General features: G+C 35.7%; 1 pseudogene; it reads left to right on the plus strand.

Annotated features, from left to right (window-relative positions):
• The first annotated feature begins 14,599 nt into the window (after positions 1–14,599).
• On the plus strand, positions 14,600–15,464 carry LOC112302040 (large ribosomal subunit protein eL6 pseudogene; annotated as a pseudogene).
• The last annotated feature ends 2,486 nt before the right edge of the window (positions 15,465–17,950 follow it).

Below are 17,950 nucleotides of genomic sequence, written 5' to 3' on the forward strand. Positions count from 1 at the left end.
TATCTAGCAGTTATCCTTTAGATAGGAAGAAGAAATAAAGACTTTTCCAGACAAACAGAAGCTGAGAGAATTTACCAACACAAAGACCTACAGTACAAGATATGTTGAAAGGATCTCTTTTAACTCAAAGAAAAAGAAAAGAAAGATTCAAAACTATGACTAAGATGACTAACAGACAGAAGCCGGAAATTGCAACCCTTGTTCAGAATAGGGTGTTAAAGCACTTAAATATAACATTAAGGTTAAAGGGGTAAAAGGTAAAAGCATTTTTTAAAAGAATAACTATTGCAATTTAAAAATAAACAGAAGGCATAAAAAAGGAATAATTTGTGACAAAAAAAGGGGGGAAGGGAGAAAAGGTTTGAACTTGTACAGGTGAATGGAGACAAGATGCAATCACAAGAAATAGACTATTGTATGTCTGAAACTTTTTATTCTGGGGGGCATAAACCTAATAATGGTAACCACAGTACAAAAATCTAGAACAGAGGTACATAACATAAAAAAAAGAGTAAAAATCAGAATACTACTAAAGAAAAACAGCAGATGGAAACAAAAAGGAAAAGAAATAGTGGAAACACAGAACAAACAGAAAAAAAAGCATAAAATGATTATAGGTAGTCCTCATATGTCAATAATCACCCTAAATGTAAATGAACTGAACTCGTTAATTAAAAGGCTCAAAGTAGCAGGATGGATTAAAATACATGACTCAACTATATGTTGTCCTCAGAAGACACATCTCAGCTACAAAGATGAACATAGACAAAGTGAAGGGGTAGAAGATAAAACTCTAAGGAAATGCCATCCAGAGAAAAGCAGGTGTAGCCATATTTATATCAGACAAAATGGATTTCAAGATAAAATTGGTAACAAGAGGCAAAGGTGGATATTTAATTATGATAAAGTAGATACTACATCAAGAAGACATAACACTTTAAAAAAATATATTGTATTGTTTATGCTATTACAGTTGTCCCAATTTTCCCCTTTTGCCCCCTCCACCCAACCTGCCCCCCATTCCCACAGTCAGTCCCCACACTATTTTCTATGTCCATGAATCGTGGACACGTGTTCTTTGATAATTCCCTTCACTTCTTTCAACCAGTCCCCACTTTCACCCTCCCCGCTTACAGCTGTCAGTCTGTTCCATGTTTCTACGTCTCTGATTCAATTTCTGTCATTAGTTTATTTAGTTCATTAGATTCCACTTATAAGTGGAGATCATATGGTATTTGTCTTGCATTGACTGGCTTATTTCACTTAGCATGATAGTCTCCAGTTCCATCCATGTTGCTGTAGAAAGTGAGAAGGAAATACAGATGGTCCAGAGACATATGAAAAAATGCTCAGCATCACTAGCCATCAGGGAGTGTGAATTAAGACCACAGTGAGATATCACCTCACATCTGTCAAAATGGCTGCCATCACTAAATCAACAAACAACAAGTGCTGGTGAGGATGTGGAGAAAAGGAAACCCTAGTGCACTGTTGGTGGGAGTGCAGACTGGTGCAGCCACTGTGGAAAACAGTATGGAGATGCCTCAAAAAATTAAAAATAGAAATTCCTTGGACAGTGACTCTACTTCTGGGAATATACCTAAGAATCCCAAAACACCAATTGAAAAGAATATATGTACCCCTGAGTTCAAAGCAGTGTTAGTCACAATAGCCAAGATTAGGAAGAGCCTAAGTGCCTATCAGTGATGAGTGGATAAAAAATTTGTGGTACATTTACAACACACCTTAATATGTGTGCACCCAATCAGGGAGCACCAAAATATATAAAGCAACTACTAACAGAACTAAAGGGAGAAAGTGAAAAAATACAATTAAAGTAGGAGGTCTAAATACTACATTGACAGCAATGGATAGATCATCCAAAGAAAATCAATAAAGAAATATTGGCCTTAAATAACACATTAGACCAAAAGGAAATAATCGATATTTATATTGTTTTCTATCCCAGAACATCAGAATATACATTCTTCTCTCATGCACACAGAACATTTTCAAAGATAGACAATATGTTGGTACTCAAAAGTAGTCTCCAAATATTTAAGACTGAAATCATACCAAACGTGTTCTCCAACCGCAACAGTCTGAAACTGGAAATTAATTGCAGAAAGAAAGCTGAAGAAGCCACAAGCATGTGAAGATTAAACAACATGCTACTGGACAACTATAGTGACAAATGGCAAAGAAGAAATCAGAGATCAAAAGATACGTAAAGACAAATGAGAATGACAATACAATGTATGTAAGGAAATTTGGGGGATGTAGGAAAAGTAGTACTAAAACAGAATTTTCTAGCATTATAAGCCAACCTCAAGAAACAAGAAAGATCTTAAATAAACAATCTAACATTTTATCTTAAAAATATAGAAAGAGGAAAAAATGAAGCCCAAAATCAATAGAAGCAAAGAAATAATAAAAATTAGAACAGAATCAAATGAAATAGAAAACAAAAAGACAATAGAAAAAAACTCTTTAAAAAAACCACTGGTTCTTTGAAAAAATAAATAAAATTGACAAATCCTGGGTAGATCACCAAGGAAAGAAAAGAAAGACTTGAAATCAGAAATGAGAGAAGTTACAATGAACACCACAGAAATACAAAGGATTATATAAAAAATACTGTGAAAGGCTATACACCACCAAATTCAAGAGCCTAGAAGAAATGGACAAATTCTTAGTAATATATAACTTTCCCACACTGAATCATGAAGAACTAGAAAATCTAAATAGACTTAACAGTAAGGAAACTGGAACAGTCATCAAAAACCTCTCAGAAAACAAAAGTCTAGAACCAGATGGCTTCACTAGTATATTTTACTGAACATTCAAAGAATACTTAATACCTATCCTTCTCAAACTCTTCCAAAAAATCATAAAAGAAGCAATAATTCCTAACTCATTTTATGAGGCCAACATTATCCTAAATCCAAAACTTGGCAAGGACAACACACAAAAAGAAAACTACAGATCGATATCGCTGATGAATACAGATGCACAAATCCTGAACAAAATAATAGCAAATTGAATACAACAGTACATTGAAAAGATAGTACATCACGAATACGTGGGGTTCAGTACAGAGATGAGAGTGTGATTCAACATATGCAAATCAATCAATGTGATTTACCACATTAACAAAATAATGGGTGAACACATGATTATATAAAAAGATACAGAAAAAGCATTTGACAAGATACAACATTTATTTGATTAAAATACTCAATAAAATGGGTACAGAAAGAAAGGACATCAACATAATAAAGCCATCTATGACAAACCCTCAGCTAATTTCAGACTCAATGGCAAAAACCTGAAAGCTTTTACTCTAAGTTCAGGAACGAGACAAGGATGCTCACTCTCACTGCTGTTATCTAACGTCTTACTGGCAGTCCTAGCCAGAGAAACTAGGCAAAATAGAGAAACAAAAGGCATCCAAATTGGGAATGAAGAAGTAAAATTGTCGCTTTTCACAGATGACATGACATATATAGAAAACCCGAAAGGGTCCACCAAAAGAGTTTTAGAAATAATAAAAGTAGAGGGAAATTTGCAGGACACAAAACCAATGTACAAAAATCTGATGCATTCCTATACACTAGCAATATCAGAAAAAACCCCAATTCATTTGCAATTGCAACAAATAGGATCAAATAGCTAGAAATAAACTTAACAAAAGAACTGACTGGTATGGCTCTGTGGATTGGGCACCCTCCAGCAAACCAAAAGGTCACAGGTTTGATTCCTGGTTAGGTGACAAGCCTGGGTTACAGGCCAGGTTCCTGTAACCCAGGGTCAGGGGTATGTAAGAGGCAGCCTATGGCTGTTTGTCTCACACATTGATGTTTCTCTCCCTCTCTTTCTCCCTCCCTTCCCCTCTCTTTAAAAAATAAGTAAATCAAAATTTTTTGAAAGTGAAGGAACAACAATAAAATAATTTAAAAAAATAAAGAAGTGAAGGACCTATGCACTAAAAACAAGACATTTTTGAAAGAAATTGAAAAAGATACAAAGATATGGAAAGATATTCTGTGTTCATGGATTGACAGAATCAACAGAGTTAAAATGGCCATATTACCTAAAGCAATAAACAGATTTCATGCAGTCCCCATCCAAATACTGGTGGCTTTTTTTCAAAGAAATGGAACAAAAAAATTTTCAAATTTGTACGGAACCACAAAAGACTCCAAATAGGCAAAATGATCCTGAGAAAATAAAAGCAAAGCTGGAGGTAGCACAATCCCTGACTTCGTTATATTATAGAATTATGATAATCAAAACAATATGGTATTGGCAGAACAAGAGACATACAGACCAATTGAACAGAATTGAGAGGCCACAAATAAACCCACACATATAAAGGCAACTGATTTTCAACAAAGGAGCCAAAAACATACAATGGAGAAAAGAAAGCCTCTTTAATAAATGTTGCTGGAAAAATTGGAAAGCCACATGGAAAAGAATGAAACCAGACTGCTATTTGACACCATGCACAAAGATTAACTCAAAATGGATCAAAGTCCTAAATATAAGTTCGGAAACAATAAAATACATAAAAGAAAATATAGGCTCTAATCTTATGGGCCTCGGTCTCAGAGAGGATTTTATGAATTTGATCTGAAAAGCAAGAGAAGTAAAACAAAATTAAATGAATGGGACTATGTCAAGCTTAAAAAAAATCTTCTGCACAGCAAAAAATGAAAAACAACAAAATAAAAAGGCAACCAACTGAATGGGAGAAGATATTTGCAATCAACACCTTCAAAGAGGGGTTAATATCATATGTATATATATAATTTATAGAACTCAATGAAAAAACAAATGGTCCAATTAAAAAATGGGCAGAGGACATGAGCAGACACTTCTCCCAAGAAAACATACAGTACAAATGGCTAACAGATATTTGAAAAGATGCTCAACTTCACTATCTATTAGGGAAATGCAAATCAAAACTACAATGATATACACTTCACACCTGTTAGAATGGCTATTATCAGCCCTGGCTGGTGTAGCTCAGTGAATTGAGCGTAAACCAAAAGGTCAATGGTTCAATTCCCAGTCAGGGCACATGCCTGGGTTGTGGACCAGGTCCCCCACGTGGGGCACATGAGGGGCAACACACATTTATGTTTCTCTTCCTCTCTTCCTCTTCCCTTCCCCTCTCTCTAAAAAATAAATAAATAAAATCTTTAAAAAAAGAATGGCTATTATCAGCAAGACAAGTTAGTAATAACAAATTTTGGATGGATTATGGAGAAAATGGAACCCTCATGCTTGTAGGAATGTAAATTGGTATAGCCCATTTGGAAAGCAGTGTGCAGGTTCCTCAAAAAATTAAGAATAGAGCTATTGGCCTTGGCTGGGTAGCTCAGTTAATTAGAGCATCATCCCCATATGCCAAGGTTGCAGGTTCCATCTTCAGTCAGGGCACATACAAGAAACAACCAATGAATGCATCAATAAGTGGGCCAACAAATAGATGTATCCATGTTTCTCTGTCTCTCACTCTCTCACTTTCTCTCTCTCTTAAAAAAAAAAAAGTAGAGCTATCACATGACCCAGGTATGGGATTCCTCTTTTGCAAACCTGACAAGTTTGAAAACATTTGTTTGTAAAGATACATGTACCCCTATGTTCATTGCAGCATTAATCATGGTAACTAAGACATGCAAACCAGCTAGGACATAGAAACCAGTCCTTTGCTGGATGATCGAATAAAGATGTGGTACATATATACAATGAAATACTACTCAGCTATAAGAAAGAATAATTTTCTGCCATTTGTGACAACATGTATGGATCTTGAGAGTATCATGCTAAGTGAAATAAGTGACATGGAAAAGAACAAGAGCCATATGATTTCACTTATTTTTGGATATAAAAAAAAAGCAACAAATGAACAAAACCAAAAAACTCATAGATACAACAGTACCCACCACGGTACGGTGGTTACCAGTGGGGCAGGGGCTTAGAGGGAGGATGAAGAGGATAAATATATGGGAAAGGGAGGGGACTAAACTTTGGGTGGTAAGCCCACAATGCAAAATAATGATGATGTATTATGAAATTTTACACTTGAAAGTTATATAATATTTTTAACCAATGTCACCAGTAAATTTAATTTTAAAAGTGAAAATTCTCCAGTTGCCAGGTGAGTTACCTCATCAGAACCTTCAAAAGCAGAAACAATGTCATATCATAACCTGACCACATTGCAGACTATTGAGCAAAAGAAGTGAATATTGTTGTTTTAAGCATTTAAGTTTTCAGATGTTTGTTATACAGCAGTAAATAACTGATTTAATGTCAAAAATGAATCAAATATTAATTAGCATAAAAAGCACTTTCATCGTCACAAGTATTCCTGTAGATATATCTTATTATGGAATGTCATGAAAAATGCCATTTTCTCTCATGGTGGATCCATAACAATTGGCGATACCTACTACTCATGATGTGCACATTCACATATATGGGTACTTTGTCTTGTAAAGAGCCCTCTATGAAAGGTTCATAAAGTCTTGTACGTAAATACTGTGAAACAGTGATGAGTCATTTGCCCAGAGTTGTCAAAGGGGCCCATTTTTGTGCCTTTCAGAGACTGTTTAGAAATTCCTATTAGGTGAAGTATAGGAAAGCTCTTCCTGAGTTCTAAGGAGCTCTATAAATAAAATTTTCTATTAAGATTATTGGTATGTTACTCTACCATTTTATCTTTTATTCTGCCTTTTTAAAAGTTCAGGCCGAGAGAACTGGTTTGGGAGTCTAAGTGAATTAGGCGCAGACCAGAGCAGAGTCTTCGGCTGTTTACAGGCGGGTGCAAAGATTTTGGTTTATCATTTCCAGGGAAATTTCTTTTTTGAAAATTCTATATGCTGTCTTGGCTATATTCTGAAAATAAAAAGCTTGGGGTTCAAAGGCACTCTGAATTCTGCTGTGCTCAATTTAATCCTACTCCAGAATTCCAAACAACTTTCTTCTTGTATCTTAAAAACAGTCAGTCATGAAATAACATTTTTATGTGTTTCAGTAATATTCTCTGCTTATTTCATTTCCCAAAAGATAATTGTAAAAGAACTAGCTTCTTAGTAAAAAAGTTGCTTCTAAAAATACATCTTATCTTGTAGAAAATACACATAGTTCATAAATTTTCCAAATGGAAAGGGAAAAAAGCATGAATTTGCATGAGAAGATAATGAATACTATGAATATTTAAATATTTTTGAAGATACTTGATTGCTACCCTAGTTAGGTGATTTTATTCCCACTTGGAAATTGCAGGATTTTAAAAGTTATATGTTAAAAATATTTATTTTATTTAGCACATTTCAGGAATGTAAGATAAGAACATACAGCTATTTTAAGGCAGTTCCACCTTTCAGTCTGGGGTGATGTTCAAACAGCCGAGTTATCAGAACCAGGCATGTTCCAGATGACAATGAGTATTTGCAAAGAGATAGAATATGCAACTCTGCAGTTTCCTCTGGATTTTTCAAATCCGTATCTGAAGGGCATTTATTATTTTATTATTTATTATATTCTCAAGAATATAAGTAACTTCAAATTGACAATCTCTTAAATTTGGTAGGAGCTAAATGATCCGTTTACTTATTCACTTATTCATATACTCATTAATTCTGGCATATTATCTTTTATTAATACCTCCTCTGTGCCAGTCACTAAGTGAAGTGTTGAGGCTGTGAAGATGCCCCGTCTCAAGGAGTTTTCAGTATTGAGGGAAAGACAGCTGGGACCATAGCAGGAGGTGCTAGGCCATTTATTCGCCCAGGCCTGCCTGCAGTGAGGAGGCAGCAGGCCTTCCCTTCCTCCATTGACTGGATTTCCTGTCCCCTAGAATATGTTGGTCTGGAGTCAGTGCCAAGGGGTTTGCATCTCATGACTTTCTAAATATCTCTTTAAGTGATCAGATGATTTTCAGAAAACTTTATAACACAATTCTGTGTCTTTAGATGGGGAAGGTATCTGATCTTTGTTATTAGCCATATATATTTGTATAACAGCTTTGCCTTATTCTCAGTGAGATTTTTTTTAAACTGGAAAATTCCTTTCACTATTCTCCCATTCCTGTATCTATCTATCCATTTGCATGTACAAAGTTCATGTACTTTTTTTGTGTGAGTAGGGGAACCTGCATTCAATCTCGAACATAATAAGAAAATTTGCACTTTGCATTCACTTCTCAGGGAATCCTCTAAAATCTTAGACATATTTATTTTAATCCCACATGTTGCCTTTAGTAATAAACATAATCTTCTTGGGAAAATTAATAGTATCACATGTAAAACACATGGACTAATAACTGATAATGTCTTAGTTGTATGCAGAAACAAATCCACCCATAGTGGTTGTAGCTAAAAGGTTTTTTATTGACTTACACAACTGGAAGACCAGGGATGAGACTGGCTTCAAATGAAGCTTAATTCAGCGTCTAAATGATATTATCTCTCTTTCCTTCTACGTGTACTAATTTGGGAGTGGAGTGTGAAATTTGGTGATTATTTTGTATTAATCAAGGCCCACTTCTGGACCTGAGAGAATTATCTCCTCTAAAAGACTAAGGATTGAGAGTGGGAGACAGGTGGGTCTCTTTCATAAGGAAAAGTGTGATTGTTAGATGTTGACAGGCAAAAATGACATCTCATAATTTTGCACCAGCTTCGCAGCTTTCTTTACTTGTTTTTATTTTGTAAGTTAGTGGAATCACAGGTTATATTCATGGAACAATAAATTCAATTCTAAATATAAATTAGTACAACTACTAACATACTAATTTTTTTGTTTTGTTTGTAACATTCGATCCATATGCGTGTAAATTCATGATTTCTATCATGCATTGTCTTTGACAGCTGTCCAGCCTGTAGATCACTTCACAGGATGGACTGGTACTTAAGGGAATAAAAATACTCATTTAGGAAAAGATACCAAATGTAATCTTGCCATTGGTTTAAATCCTAGAAGTAAACAATAGGAACTTTTCATAGTACTCTTTAGAGAGAGGTGTAATAGAGTATCTCAACTAATGCATGAAATTCTCTTGTAGCTCAATTAAGCTCCTTCATTTGCCTGAGTCAATTGCTACCATTTCTGTCAGAGAAAACTTCAAAAGGAAAGACAATTTTTTTCTTCTATCTCGTCTCATTACAACAGTTAAAGAATGTCTGCCAAGCGTAAAACTCGTTTTAGTTAGGTCATGTTCCTGGGGAAGATAGACCCCATGGCTTTCTTTTTCATCACGACTAGAACTACATTCCAAGGTCCTTTGAGAGCAATGTCCTCTGGTTTTTTTTTTTGTTTTTTTTTTTTTGAATTTGCCAGTCTCCAGGGAACCTCTTGAGTAATAAAAGATATTGGAGAGTTTTCCAATCTTGGAGACATAACTATGTCAGATAGTATGTAATCACAAAATTCCAATACCCAAAAAAGTATTTTTACCTCCATCAAATTATTTTGGGTATTTCATTTATTAGGGACCTAGAGAAACTAGTTCTGTATTAGGTATTCAGGTATAGATGTCTCTGTTTTCATGGAGCATATACGCTACAGAAAGACACCATCATGAATAGGTAATTTTGGAGAAACAAGTACTATGCAGAAAGTACAATAGGGTGATGTTGCGGAGAGTAACTGGGTAGGAAATACTAATTTATAAAGCTATTCATGAATTGCTTCTCTTGGCAGCTGGCATCTAAGTCAGGAATTGAATACAGAAAAGTAGCTAACCATGTAAAATCTAAGAATTTAATATCCCAGGATATATTTCACAGTAAATAAATGGCATGCCCAGAAATGAGGCAATACAAATATACAGTGTGGATGTCTACTCAGTCATTAACACTTCAAATAAAAACTTGCTTTAGAAAAATCATTTTCTATTTCTAATATTCGAAGTTCTTTTTAAAATATGTTACTATAATAAAATGCCTTAGATAAATACCAGGATGGGATGACAAATCATGTTTATGGTCGAAAGCAGAGGATTTTTTCCTTAGCTGTAGTTGTGATAAGTTTACTGGTCGAAACTCTGGTCCAGGCCACCAGTAGTAAGTTGATGTGTCTCAATCAGTGTCTCCCACTAGAAAGCATTTTCTTCTCAAATGCCTGTACCAATTTGACAGCTTTCTCTGCTTGAGATATTCTGAAAAAGCTTTATCTGTTTTGATAACTTTCAGAGACACATAATTTAGGCTGGCTTAAAAGAAACACAGTTATCCTTTACCTACCCTGGCCTTCAGCATTATTTTCACTACGTCTGCTTCTACATATAATCAAAGAGATGATTTGGCTGGTAAGTTTAAGATAGAACAAGGATGTCTGCAAGTCCAATGGCAAAGTCTAGATAATTCTCATCAACCCACTCAAAATAAAGTTTTGGAATGTTAAGAGTTATGATAGCATTTGCCTTTGTGGTTTATGTCTGGGCAATAAGTGATTTGATTAGCTTTTCTAATATTCTAAAAACCTCCCAAGACCCAAAATACCAAAGTGGAAAAAGTCAGAGAAGTAGCATACTTCAAAGAACAATTAGATACAGTAACATAGAAATATGGTAAATTAATTTCCTTTAAAAAACCTTTCTTTTGAAAAATTGTGGTATAGAAAGTATCAAGAAAAAGTTTTATATTAATAAAGCTGATAATAAATGCAAATTAGAAGATGATATAATTGCCCCTGATATGATAATGTTAATTTATTTCATTTGGTTCTTAAAATATCTTTTTTTTAAAGATTTTATTTATTTTTAGAGAGAAGGAAAGGGAGGGAGAAGTATAGGGAGAGAAACATCAGTGTGTGGTTGCCTCTTGCGCACCCCTCACCTGGGACCTGGCCTGCAACCCAGGCATGTGCCCTGACTGGGAATCAAACCAGTGACCCTTTGATTTGCAGGCTGGTGCTCAATCCACTGAGCTACACCAGCCAGGGCAGTTCTCAAAATATCTTGATTAGCCCTATTTCATAGAAGATACAGAGATTCAGAGCCTGTACAAAATCCTTGTGGTAGGCTGACTAATCTATGGGCAGACCCAAATCTCCACAGGTCCTAACCATGTAGGAGCTGTAGGACACAAGGGAACAGATTATTCTCTGGAAACAGGCATACGGTCCTGCTGAGACCTTGACTTTGGCTCAGGGAAATTAATTTCAGATTTCAGACCTTAAGAGACTGGCTGTTATTCTAAGCCATCAAGTTCTGGTCATTTGTTAAAACAGCCATAGGAAACTAATCCAGTCATAATGTTAAACATGTTGAGTCCCAGATTAGACCCAATCTATCCCACCATTTTCTTTCTAATATACCACCTCGTAATGTTGTTTTCTAGAAGAGATTTCACAGTGGCAAATTCATAGCAACTGACTGGGTAAATTCTTCATCTCAATCTACAATTCCATGAGAATGTCTTAATTTGTAGACCCAGTAAATATATCCACTTTAAAATATTGGCTCCTTTATCTAAATTTGAATTACTTATATGCAATGTGTTCTGAAAGATGGAACCCAAGCCCTGGTAAATGATAAACACTAGTTATCCCCTTAGAGAGGTTTATCTTTTAGGAAAAGATTTGGAAAATATATACATTTTAATTTGTTAGGTAGGCATAATTTTCAACCTATTCAGTTTCTCTTGAATAAATAGTAGCCTAATATTTTATATCTGAAATAAGAAGTTTAGTAGCATAATGATATCACCAATAATCACTGTTCTCTTCTATTTTCAAATAGATGAGCCATTGTAAAGAATGACATCTGTTTACTCCTATGTAAAGCACTAGAAAGATAGAGAGGGAGTTCAAAGGCGAAGCTGAAGGAATAAAGGGAACATGACAAATAAATTGAATTAGGGGACTTATCTAGTGACTGATTGCTATTTTGGAACTGAGTCAAAGGTCGTGCTTCCTTTAGAGGTAATGATCTTGATTCTGGGAAAGGTATTAACAAAACAACACAGAACATCCAGTAAATCAAGAGAAAAGAAGATTGTAATCTGGAGAACAGTGATAAGATTGAGTATTTAGATGAGGTGGACAGATAGGGATGTGAGCATGGACAAAGCACCTGAAGGAAGGATGAGAACTCATTAAGAGCAAAGGCTGTCTCTTATCATTAAAAAAATAATACCTGTGATGTGCCAAGAATTTTTCAAAACAAAACTATGAATTGAATAATCAGAACTGTAATAGCATCATGTTTGAATGAGCGACAACCACAAGGCTGAGAACAAGAATGTAAGGTGATTAAGTTTCTTCTGTTTAAGGTCAATTTTGCTTTGGTCCCAGCAGTTGAGGTCAAACTGAGCCTGAGGTGATGCTCAATGTGAAGTGCAAGGTGCAATTCCAAAGGTCAGGAGCATGGCTGATTCAGAAGTACTACGCTGTTTCAGTGGACCAAGAAATAGTAATGGAATTAAAAATTTATTGAATACATGGCTAATTTAGTTTTATAAGCTAAACTATAAGTTTTCAGTATAAAACTCAATGTCTCACTACTTCTTCCAAAGTTGTAGAGTAAGCACTTGATGTGTTTTACAACCGTCAGAAAGCCTGTGTGTACTGAACGAAGGGGCGTGGCATGAGGTCAGCTTGAAGAGATAGGCCAGGGCCAAACTGTTTAGGGCTCTGCAGTCCATGGGAAGGAGTTAGAACACTATTCTCAGTATAAATGGAAGCTACCAGAGAATTTTAGTTAGCAGAGGTAGGTTACATAAGCACTTCTTCAAGATCGGTTTGATTATTCCATGATAAGTGAATTTGAGGGGTCAGGAGTAAACAGAGAAAACTTTTCCAGGGCCCCTGTGGTGTTCTAAGTGGAAAATGATGATGACTGAGGTGATGTAAGTGGAGTTAAAGAAGAAAAATTCTGATATATTTTGAAGTTGAGATCTGAATTTACCACTGACAAATTACATAGATGTACTTGTATGAATATGATTGGTAAGGAAGGGGAAAATTCAAATTAAGATAAATGACTGACATGTCTAGGAATTCACTGAGATGAGAAAGATTAGTGGACAAACAAGATTATTAACTGATTGATTGACTGGGTTGGAAAAGAGGAAAAAAAACTGAGATTTCCTTGTTAAGTTTCCCATGATAATGAGACATATCATTGGAAATACTTAGTAACCAATGAGATGGATAAGGCTATAGCTCAGTAAGGCATATATTGGGGATTATTCTCCTATACATGGTATTTAAAGGCATGTGAATTTATTGAGCTGGCCAAAAAGTTTGTTTGGTTTTTTACTGTAACATGGCTCTGGTAGCACTTAGTTGTCTTTTACTTCATTTAAAACATATTTGTTAGATTGCATTATGACAGCTGTCATACCAGCGTTCATTAAAAAAAAAAACATCAAAATTGGTAAGTTTTTGTGTAGCCATTTTAATATTGACGATGGAAGAAAATAAGCAACATTTGTAGCATATTATGCTTTATTATTTCAAGAAAGGTAAAAATACAACTGAAATGCAAAAATAGATTTGTGCAGTGTATGGAAAGGGTGCTGTGACTGATCAAATGTGTCAAAAGTTGTTTGCGAAGCTTTGTGCTGGAGATTTCCCACTGGACAATGCTCCATGGTTGGGTAAACCAGTTGGAGTTGATTGTGATCAAATTGAGACATTAATTGCTAACAATCAATGCTATACCACATGGGAGATAGCCAACATTCTCAAAATGTCCAAATCAATACAGTTATGACTGAAAATAAAAAATGTGTCTCCTTTTATGGACAAAAACTAAACAGACTCTTTGGCCAACCCAATATAAGATCACTAAAGGAAAGGATATAGCAGTAAGAAAACAGAGGTCAGCAAGAAATCCTACGTTCAGAATCCCTCTGAGAAGAAAACAGCAGTACAAACTGAGAAAGCAAAATGAAATAGAAAAAGAAAAAAGAATTTAGTGGTCAAGTGTAGAACATAATAAGAGGTTGCTTAAGGTGAGCACAGGGAAATGCCCACTGGAATTGTCTAGTGGAAGGTTGTTAATCGTGTTGCCAAATGAAGTTTCAATGGAGTATGGAGTCCACCAGCTATACTGAAGTAAGTACACAAGCGAATGTGAAGTGATATCCCTGAAGAATATATATATACACATACACATATGCAATATTGTTGAGTTCTGCTCAGAAGAGGAGCACAGAAATGAGTGTTCATTGAGAAAATATACATCTGTTAATAGAGAATGTGTGTTTAAGGAGGGGGATACTATAAATTACTTATGTTCTGATAGAACAAATTGGTAGAGGGGAGGTGATTGCTGATGTGGGAGAAAGATACAACTGGACAAGGGAAGACATTGTGATGGCAAGAGTGATGTAATCATGGATATGAAGAGTTGTTTTATAAAATTATATATAATATATAATTATATGTAATATATTACATATTATATAATGCATACTATATATGAGCTGTTTTATAAAATTATATATTTAATATATTATATAATCCTATCTAATATATAGTGTATTATATAATCCTAAATATATAATATATATATACACACTATATATATTTTATATAATTTTATAAAACAATTCTTCAGTTTTTCCCATCTTGGAAGATGGCAGATGTAAAAACTAAGAAGCCAGATACTAAGGAGAAGAAATTCGAAGCCAGGAAGGCTGATGCTGGTGGCAAGGTTAAGAAGGGAAACCTCAAGGCCAAGATGCCTAAGAAAGGGAAGCCCCACTGCAGCCGAAACCCTGTCCTCATCAAAGGAATTGGCAGGTATTCCCGGTCAGCTCTGTATTCCCTAAAGGCCACGTACAAGAGGAAGTATTCCGTAGCTAAATTCAGGATTGAAGAGGAAAAAAAGGAGAAAGTTATGGCTACTGTTACTAAGCCAGTTGATGGTGACAAGAATGGTGGTATCCAAGAGGTTAAACTTCGCAAAGTATCTAGGTACTATCCTACTGAAGATGTGCCTAGAAAGCTGTTGAGCCATGGCAAGAAAGCCTTCAGTCGGCATGTGAGAAAATCCAGGCCAGCAACACTCCCAGGGCCATGCTAATCAACTTCACTGGGCGCCACAGGGGCAAGAGGGTGTTTTTGCTGAAGCAGCTGAGCAGTGGCCTGCTACTTGTGACTGGACGTCTGGCCCTTAATCGAGTTCCTCTGTGTAGAACACACCAGAAATTAGTCATCGCCACCTCCACCAAAATTGGTATCAGTGGTCTGAAAATCCCCAAGCATCTCACTGACACTTACTTTAAGAAGCAGCAGCTGCACGCGCCCAGACACCAGGAAGGGGAGATCTTCGACACCAAGAAAGAGAAATACAAGATTACAGAGCGACGCAAGGTTGATCAGAAAGCATGGACTCGCAAATTATGCCAAAAATCAAAGCTATTCCTCAGCTCCAGGGCTACCTCCTCTCTGTGTTTGCTCTCATAAGCAGGCTTTATCTTCACAAAATGAAGTTCTAAGTTTCTTTTTTGAAAAACCTCATTGAATAACTGATCTGTTAAAAAAATAAAACAACTCTTCAGATCCATGATTATATAAAATTATATATATATACATATAGCCTGTCCAGAAAAGTCCAGCCATTGTTAATATAACAAGAACAGATTGCACAACATTGATATTACCTGGCAGCCAAGGAGAGTGGACTGGAATGCACATGTGTGAACAATGATGACTTCACTGCACTAGTCAATGGGGGTGGTAGACACCACTGAGTGAGCGTGTGTACTATGTGGCTGTTGCATTCAAAATGACTGAGCAAGTAGAGCAATGAATCTACATCAAAATTTGTAATAAGCTTGAACATTCCTCCTTGGAAACTATTTGGATGAATCAGAAGGCCGCAGCTATGGGTAACTGGTGACTGGCAGCTTCATCATGACAACACGCCTGCTCGTGCATCATGTTTCATGCAGAGTGTTTTGCAAAACATCAAATCACCCAGGTGACTCAGCACTCCTAGAGCCCAGATTTGTTGCCCTGCGACTTCTGGCTTTTCCCAAAATGAAAATCATGAAGAGATTTCAGACAGTTGATGAGATTCAGGAAAATACAATGAGGAAGCTGATGGTGATTAGGAGAACTGTGTGAGGTCCCAAGGTGCCTACTTTGAAAGGGACTGAGGTGTCATTGTCCTATGTACACTGTTTCTTGTATCTTGTATTTTCTTCAACAAATGTCTCTATTTTTCATACTACATGACTGGATACCTTCTGGACAGGCTATATTTTATATGTATGTATATATATATGTGGGTGTATATATGTATATATATATATATATATAAATTTCCTCTACTATCATGGAAGACAGGCATGAAAATGTAAGCAAACATAGATTTTGTGATGGGAAGGTGAATCCTTTCCATTTCATTACTTCTATTTTCTTATTTAGTAATCGAGTGAAGTCATCAATTGATTTAGAAAAAGGAGGAGAGGACTATGAAAGTTTTATAGAGAAAGTTTATCTGATGAAACTATCTATAACACCAAGAGTAATTCCTGGCACGTAGAAAATCCTCACAATTGTGTGTTGAAGGAATGAATGGAAAGAAAGAAAGTGAGAGGAAATCGTTATCTTGGAAAGTAGAGAAGTTGGCTTCCAAGAGATATATAATAACACTGTGTTGCAAACGACATTTTTAGTTTGAATCTGTTCACTCCTTTCCTACAAAGCTTGGGTTATAATTCTACACTAGCAATGAGGTTTTAGATTTCTCTTGTCAATGACTCGTTTTGACATAGGAATGCAACAGGTTTCTGGGCCACTGAGGTACCAAAGGACTTTTACAGGCTTAAGCTAAAATTTTCTTTGCTTTGAAAGAAAGATACATGTGAACAAAATGATCCTTGTCTATATCTGGATAGAAGGGGTGTATTGGAGGATAATAATGGGAGCTGGCCCAAAGTTAGAAAAGGCAGAGTACTCATCAGGAAGGATGCAGGCAGAGCGCCACCTTTAGACCAGAGCAGAAAGTGCCCTGCTGCAGATCTGGCATTTTGGCCCCTCTGAAGACCCGGAACACTCAAATAGCCAAAAACTACATTTGTTAAAAAAAAAAATACACTGGCGAATTTGTCAGTGGAGTTTTGTGCTCAACAAGAACAGTTTTTAACCCACCTTTAATGGCTAATGTAGGATTGCCAGATAAAATACAGGACACATACTTAGATTTTAATTCCTTACAGACAATGATGCTCCTTGCGATCTTTGGGACATACTCATATAAAAATGTGTTATTAAACTGAGAAACCTAAATTTTTATTAGCTAAACCTGCATTCTTAGGCCAATGTGCCTCTTTGCATCTTTTGCCCTGTGCCTTATCAGGACGCTTGATGGCATCCCAATGCTGTGAACTCCGGGTTGTGCCACTGCTTGAATTGAAAGACAGACATTTCTCTGGAGTACAGACAGCATTAGAACAGAAGGTGTCTAAGTGGGAAAAGACAAATACATTTTTATTTTTATTTTTAACACACAAAATCCTTTTCATATAGTAAACACTGAATAGATAGATTACTGCATGCAGTATCATTACCAAGTAGTGCCAAGAATCCATTTGTTTTATTCCTCTGATGTTTGAAATTATGGCTCTTAAAGTACTCATGATTTAATGTAGTGTTCACATTTGCAGATGACAGCTGGGGAATATTTGTCTATATTAAACAATCTATATGGTAGAACCATTTATAACACGAATGGATCATGATACTGATTATGTTGATTACTAAATGTTCAGTGAAAACTAGAACTTCAAATACTTTAACTTATTAAATTTATTTGGTAAGATTGATTTAATTCTATAAAAAAGTGGAACATATTTTAATAAAGTATATTTATTTAATTATTATACTTTGTTCTCAAGTTTTCCAAGCAGGGTGCTTAGCTAGTACGGTTCTAGATGCATAGAAGAAAAGTTAACTCACTACATCCAATAGATTCCTT

Source organism: Desmodus rotundus, chromosome 6 (assembly GCF_022682495.2).
Source record: "Desmodus rotundus isolate HL8 chromosome 6, HLdesRot8A.1, whole genome shotgun sequence".
Classification (NCBI taxonomy): domain Eukaryota; kingdom Metazoa; phylum Chordata; class Mammalia; order Chiroptera; family Phyllostomidae; genus Desmodus; species Desmodus rotundus.